Below are 7,584 nucleotides of genomic sequence, written 5' to 3' on the forward strand. Positions count from 1 at the left end.
ATTTTTTTACTTTCTTTTATCTTTTTTTTTCTTCTTCTTTTTTTTAACAATTTCTGAATGAGTGCGTTTCGCTCCATCTCATTCAACACTAGACTACTCATATAAGTATGAGCCGGCTACTAGCCATTTGACACTTAGCCACAACTAGCAATGAAATCCAATTTTCTCCATTTTTAAATTTCCATGTTAATTTATTATTAAGAGAATATACTAAATTCTAAATATAAACAAGCAATTACACCTCGACAAACAAACAAACTGTGACCATGATCTAGCACTTAAGCAACCTATAAGACTTTATAAAATATAATTATCTCTAGCATGCAAATCAATTCGATAAGACTTAACATCACTAAATACGAGATCACTACACTAACATCAACATCACAAGTCAACCGGAAAAATCATCTAAGGGATCATGTTATTGTGCAAATGCATGAAACTATATGAACAAACTATCATAAAAACTACCAAAAAAACTACTACATGGTAAAATATGCAAAAAAAACAAAAAAAAACTACTACATGGCAAAATATGCAACTATATGCACTAAACTATCTGAATATACAACTATATGCGACTCACACAAAACATATATTCCTTCAACTACTACCCCTAAACTTAATATATTCACTATCCTTAGTAAAGGTAATAGTAAGGAATCAGGCATACCTGCTCCGAATCAGGATCATCACCCTCAACGGGTGGAGTGTCAGGCGTGTCTGGAGGTGGATACACGGAGTCCTCACCAAATACTGGCCACTGGATGTCAACACCGGTGGCTCTGAATACAGTCCCAAGTGCCTGAGTGAGATCACGTGCAAACTTGCTATGGATGTCATGCATAACATCCATCATCCTCGCTAGATGCCTATACTGTGTCGAACTCAAACCAGCTCCAACCTCTGCTCCTGCTTCCTCCTGCTCCTGCTGCGATGGACCAGCCTCCTCTACCAACTGAGCACTCCAGGCTACTTTCCTTGCCTGCTGCGTCCCACCAGCAAAAGTCTAATCCGTTGGCCTAACACCCGACAGATGATCATATGAATAACCAAGCACCTTAGGATCGGGCTTGCCACCATACCACTCAGTCATGTTCAACAGCGTAGAACTATCGATAAGAGCACTGGGAAGCTGCAGCTACTCATGTGCTGGCCAATGAACACCAACTGCAACGCACAACTTCATCATAACGGACGCATAGGGTATCGAACCCGTAGTACCTCCTCGTAAAAATCTCAAAATCCCTTGATATATAACCATCCCCAAATCAATATAATCTCCCTGAAGAATACCCCACAACAGACGAGCACACTCCACAGTAATCTCATGCACATGTGATGATAGCATAATGTTAGCACATATAAAAGAATTCCAAGCCCGTGTGAACCTGTTCATGCACGACAGAGGGAACATGGAGTAATTAGTTGTGCCCCTCTTGAACTTCCAGTGAGGCTCAGGTACACACAGAGTAGCAACGATCAGATCCAAGTTGAAGTCCACCGGAGTCTTATCGTTCCAAGTGTCCTGACCGGGCTTCTTCACGGGCTGCTCAATCACCCTCCTGATCGCATCAACACTATACTCCACGGTCATCCCCCTAACCACAGTGAAACCATTCTTCTCCGCCGTCACATTATCATAAAACTCTCGAACAACACTCATGGGCATAACAGCGGGAGCCTCGCAAAAAGGAACCCAACCCATCTCTAGAATCATCTCCAACAGCTTACCATCCTTCCCTGATCGCAGAAAACCTCGCTCCTTTTCTATAGGCTTCGAGAGAAGCCTCGTGTACTCAGCTTCACCCTCGGGAGTTGAAAACCTCGGCCTCAGACCACCTACAGATGAAGAATCGGTGGTGCTTCTGCTTACTTGAGTTCTTTGTCTCTTCGGTGCCATTGCGATTGAATAAGAGATAATAAAAGATAAGTGTTTGAGAGAGAATTGTGTTTGAGAATTTGTGAAGTGATGGAGAAGTTTGTGTATAAATGTATGTATATATAGGTGGTGAGCAGAGAATTAGATATGGAATAGAAGTGGGAATTGATTATGGGAATCGTGGGAATAATGTGTTCGATTCGGAGAGGGAAATTTGGGATGTGGAAGAGTAATATTCGGGTAGAAATTGATTTTGTAGTAAAAATCCCGATTTTCTCTTCACAACTGCTGTTTTTTATTTTTTTCTGATTCGGGACCCGGTGCGGCCGCGCGCTAGACTAGCGTGGGCGCGCTCACCTTCTGCCAAATCGGCGCGGGCGCGCGCTAGATCAGCGCGGGCGCGCGCTAGATCAGCGCAGGCGCGCTTGGTTTCTAGAAAAACAGCGCGGCCGCGTGCTAGATCAGCGCGGGCGCGCTCAGCTTCCGAAGTTGGCCCTGAATTATTTTTCTTTTTCTGATTTTTTTATGTTTTTCTCCTTTTTCTTGCTTCCTCTACCTACTAATGTACAAAAAACTTGGGTTGCCTCCCAAGAAGCGCTTGTTTTATGTCGTTAGCTCGACGTAGAATCTTGAGATCAAACGGACAATAAAACGGCACTAACCACCTCACAGTTTGCCATGTCATCATAGTAATGCTTCAACCTCTGACCATTGACCTTGAATGCTTGGCTCAGATCATTCTCAAAAATTTCCACCGCTCCATGTGGAAACACAGTTTTGATTATGAAGGGCCCTGACCACCTTGACTTTAACTTTCCAGGAAAAAGACAGAGACGAGAGTTAAACAAAAGAACTTGTTGTTCAGGCACAAATGATTTGAGCACTAGACCCCTATCGTGCCACCTATTGACTTTCTCCTTATACATTTTGTTATTTTTATAAGCTTGAAGTCGAAACTCATCGAGTTTATTCAATTGAAGCATCCTCTTCTTTCCAGCTGCATCCAAGTTAAGATTTAACTTCTTTAAAGCCCAATACGCCTTATGCTCGAGCTCCACAGGCAAATAACACCCATTACCATACACCAACTGAAACGGCGACATTCCCAATGGAGTCTTGTATGCTGTTCTATATGCCCAAACAACTTCATCAAGCTTCAAAGACCAATCTTTCCTCGATGGACACACAACTTTCTCTAAAATGCGCTTGATCTCTCTGTTACATACCTCAGCTTGACCATTTGTCTGAGGATGATAAGTAGTAGCAATGCGATAATTCACATTATACCTTTGCATCATAGTAGTGAACTTGTGATTGCAAAAATGCTACCACTCATCACTGATTATGAATCTTAGAGTTCCAAACCTTGTGAATATCTGCTTGTGAAGAAAATTAAGCACCACATTCGCATCGTTCGTTGGCAACGCCTTAACTTCAACCCATTTCGACACATTATCAACCTCCAACAAGATATACTGATTGTTACAAGATGAGACAAATGGCCCCATGAAGTCAATTCCTCAAACATCGAAGACTTCAACCTCGAGAAGCATATTAAGGGGCATCTCATCCCTCTTAGACATATTACCCACACGTTGACATTGATCACATTTCAAAACGAACTGATTAGCATCTTTAAACAAGGTTGGCCAAAAGAAACCTGCTTGAAGAATACGAGCTGCTGTCTTTTCTCCACCATAGTGTCCTCCATAAACCGTTGAGAGGAAATCTCGCAAGATCCCCCCGTTTTGTTATAAGGAATACATCTCCTGATGATTTGGTCAGCTCCTTGTCGAAAAAGAAATGGCTCATCCCACATATACCACTTCACTTCATGTAGAAACTTCTTCCTTTGAGCATATGATAAGTCGGGAGGCATGATATTACTCACTAGGTAGTTCATAATGTCTGCAAACCAAGGTTCTTCTTCTTGCACTCCCAACAGCTGCTCATCAGGAAAAGACTCATTTATCAATGTCTTGTCCAGTGAAGTAGCATTAGGGTTTTCTAAATGAGATAGATGATCAGCGAGTTGATTTTCAGTCCATTTTCTTTCCTTGATCTCTATTTCAAATTCTTGAAGCAAAAGAACCCATCTAATCAATCTAGGCTTCGAGTCCTTCTTTGAGACGAGATATCGAATTGCAGCGTGATCTGTGAAAACTGTCACTTTAGTCCCAAGTAGATAAGATCGAATTTCTCAAAACTAAAGGCAATAGCCAAAAGTTCTTTCTCTATAGTAGTATAATTCAGTTGAGCACCATTCAAGGTCTTACTAGCATAGTAGACCATATGAAATATGTTGTTCTATCTCTGCCCAAGAACTACTCCAACTGTATAGTCGCTTGCATCGCACATCATCTCAAAAGGTTCATTCCAGTCAGGTGCAGTAATGACAGGTGCCGTGATTAAACACTTCTTCAATATCTCAAAAGCGGCAAGGCACTCGTCATCAAACTTGAAAGAGACATCTTTCTCCAGCAAACTACACAATGGCTTCGAAATCTTAGAGAAGTCCTTGATGAAACGCTTATAGAACCCCGCATGACCAAGGAAATTGTGAATTCCCTTAACAGAATTAGGTGGAGGAAGATTTTCAATAACCCCACCTTGGCTTTGTCCACCTCAAGACCTTTAATAGAAACCTTGTGCCCAAGAATAATGCCCTGTCACACCATAAAGTGACATTTTTCCTAATTGAGAACCAGATTGGTCTCAACACACCTCTTGAGAACATGTCCAAGATTCTGCAAGCATTCATCAAAAGAATCTCCAAATACAGAGAAGGCGTCCATGAATACCTCTATATTCTGGCCAATCATATCAGAAAAGATGGCCATTATGCATATCTGAAATGTGGCTGGTGCACCACACAGATCAAAAGAAACTCGTTTGAAGGCGAAAGTACCAAATGGACAAGTGAAGGTAGTATTCTCCTGATCCTCTGGAGCGATACAAATCTAATTATAACCCGAATAGCCATCCAGAAGACAGTAGTACTCGTGACCAGCCAACCTGTCGAGCATCTGGTCAATAAAATATAGAGGGAAGTGATCCTTCCTAGTGGCCTTTTTTAGCTTTTTGTAGTCCATACAAACTCTCCATCCCGTGATTGTTCGAGTAGGAATGAGCTCATTCTTCTCATTAGCAAAAACTGTGATACCTCCTTTCTTCAGTATACACTGAACTTGACTCACCCAAGAACTGTCAGAAATGGGATAAATAATCCCTGCATCCAACCATTTAAGAATTTCCTTCTTCACTACTTCCTTCATGATCAGATTAAGTCTTCTTTGCTGCTCAACCGTAGGCTTGCTACCTTCCTCTAGCAGAATTTTATGCATGCAATAAGAAGGGCTGATTCCCTTAATATCTGCTATTGTCCACTCGATTGCCGATTTGAACTCTCTTAGAATCCTCAAGAGCTTCACCTCATCGCTACCTGAAAGGTCAGATGCAATAATCACAGGCAGAGTAGATGCATCACCTAAAAAAGCATACCTCAAATATTCAGGTAAAAGCTTAAGCTCAAGAGCAGGAGTTTCCTCAATAGATGGCTTGAGGCATTTAGGAGCTTTGTTCAATTCCTCCATTCCAAGAGATTCAAAAGGCATGTCAATCTTCCTCTTCCAAGGAGAAGCATTCAGATATTGCAATTGCTCTTCACCTTCATCATCTTCACTATCTGAATTCCCCAACAAGGCCTTCTCTAAGGCATCAGACCTTAGCAATTGATCAAGTTCTGAAGTAACCACAGAATCAACCAACTCCACCTTTAAGCACTCCTCATTTTCTGTAGGAAATTTTATAGCATTGAACACATTAAAAGTTATATCCTGATCCAACACGCGTATTGTAAGCTCACCCTTCTGCACATCTATCAAGGTTCGGCTAGTAGCCAAGAAAGGTCTTTCCAAGATTATGGGAATCTTCTTAATCTCCTCGAAATCAAGAATTACGAAATCAACAGGGAAGATGAGTTTATCAACCTTGACCAGGACATCCTCCACAATACCTCAAGGATATGTAATAGAACGATCGGCCAACTGCAACGTCATATAAGTCAGTTTTGGATCAGGCAAGTCCAACTGCTTGAAGATTGACAAAGGCATCAGATTGATGCTAGCTCCCAAGTCACATAAGCATCTGTCGAAAGACACTTTTCCAATAGTACACGGAATAATGAATCCTTTAGGATCTTTTAGCTTTGGAGGCAACTTCTGTTGCAGCACAACACTGCATTCCTCCGTGAGAGCAACAGTCTCTAAATCATCTAGCTTCACTTTTCGAGAGAGAATACCCTTCATAAACTTTGCATAACTAGGCATATGTTCAAGAGTCTCAGCGAAAGGTATGTTGATATGAAGTTTCTTGAACACCTCCAGAAACTTCTCAAATTGCTTATCCAGCTTTTTCTTCTGTAGCCGCTTAGGAAAAGGCGGTGGAGGATAGATCTGTTTCTCCCCTGTATTACCCTCAGGAGGAGTGTGCTCAACAGTAGTCTTCCTTAGTTCCACTTCTGCTTCCTGCTGCTCTACTTCTTCTTCAGTCCCAGCTTCTTCATTTAAAACTTGAGTTTGTTCTGGATTCACAATCTTTCCAGACCTCAATGTGATTGCATTCACCTGCTCCTTAGCTTCCCTCTTTCCTGGTACTTCAATGTCACTAGGTAGTGTACCAGGTTGACAATTTAGCAAGACATTGGCAATTTGTCCAATTTGATTTTCCAAGGTCTTGATAGAAATAACTTGGATTTTGTACATAAGCTTCAACTCCTCTAATTTAGATTTTTCATTAGCTTGTTGCAGCTGGAGTTGCTGTCTTGGTGCATATTGCGGTTGCTGAAAACTAGGGGGGTTGTAGTGCTTAGCTGGGTACTACTGATAAGGCTGTTGAACCGTATTCTGAGTGTTGGTCCAGCTAAAATTAGGATGATTGCGGTTGTTAGGATGATAGGTAGCTGGCACAGGTTGTTGCGATCGCTGAAAATTGCTCACGAACTGACTTGATTCACTAGAAATAGCACACTGATTATCCTCATGGGCACCAGCATAAAGCTCACAGACACTAGAGATTTGATTAACTCCAATTAGCCAAAGTGTCCACCTTCATCGTCAAAGCCTTAAGTTGGGCAGCTATAGCAGTTGCTACATCCAACTCCAAAATTCCTGCTACTTTTCCCTGAGTCAGTCTCTGGGAAGGATTCTGGTATTCATTAGCAGCCATCAGTTCAAATAATTCATAAGCTTCATTGTAGCTCTTGTCCCACAAGGCTCCTCTTGATGCTGCATCGAGCATGGATCTAGAAGTAGCACCCAATCCATTGTAGAAACAGTTTATAATCATCCAATCAGGCATACCATGATGTGGGCACTTTCTTAGCATCTCCTTATATCGATCACAAGCCTCACACAGAGATTCTCCAGTTTGCTGAGTAAACTGAGAAAGAGCATTCCTGATTGCAGCAGTCTTCGCCATAGGGAAGAATTTAGTGAGAAACTTTTGAGCAAGATCTTCCCAAGTGGTGATAGACCCTGGTGATAAAGAATATAACCAGTACTTTGCTTTATCCCTCAGAGAGAATGGGAAGAGTTACAGCTTAATAGCATCTTTAGTCACACCATTGAATTTGAAATTGTCGCATATCTCGATAAAATCTCTGATGTGCATGTTGGGGTCTTCTGTAGGAGAACCCCCAAACT

At 41.7% G+C, this 7,584-nt stretch overlaps 1 non-coding gene across 1 annotated transcript; it reads left to right on the forward strand.

Annotated features, from left to right (window-relative positions):
* The first annotated feature begins 7,238 nt into the window (after window positions 1-7,238).
* LOC141699160 (small nucleolar RNA R71) lies at window positions 7,239-7,345 on the forward strand. Its single transcript, XR_012565643.1, has one exon. It is a non-coding gene; the product is annotated as a small nucleolar RNA R71 (small nucleolar RNA).
* The last annotated feature ends 239 nt before the right edge of the window (window positions 7,346-7,584 follow it).

This window comes from Apium graveolens, chromosome 11 (genome assembly GCF_009905375.1).
Source record: "Apium graveolens cultivar Ventura chromosome 11, ASM990537v1, whole genome shotgun sequence".
NCBI lineage: Eukaryota > Viridiplantae > Streptophyta > Magnoliopsida > Apiales > Apiaceae > Apium > Apium graveolens.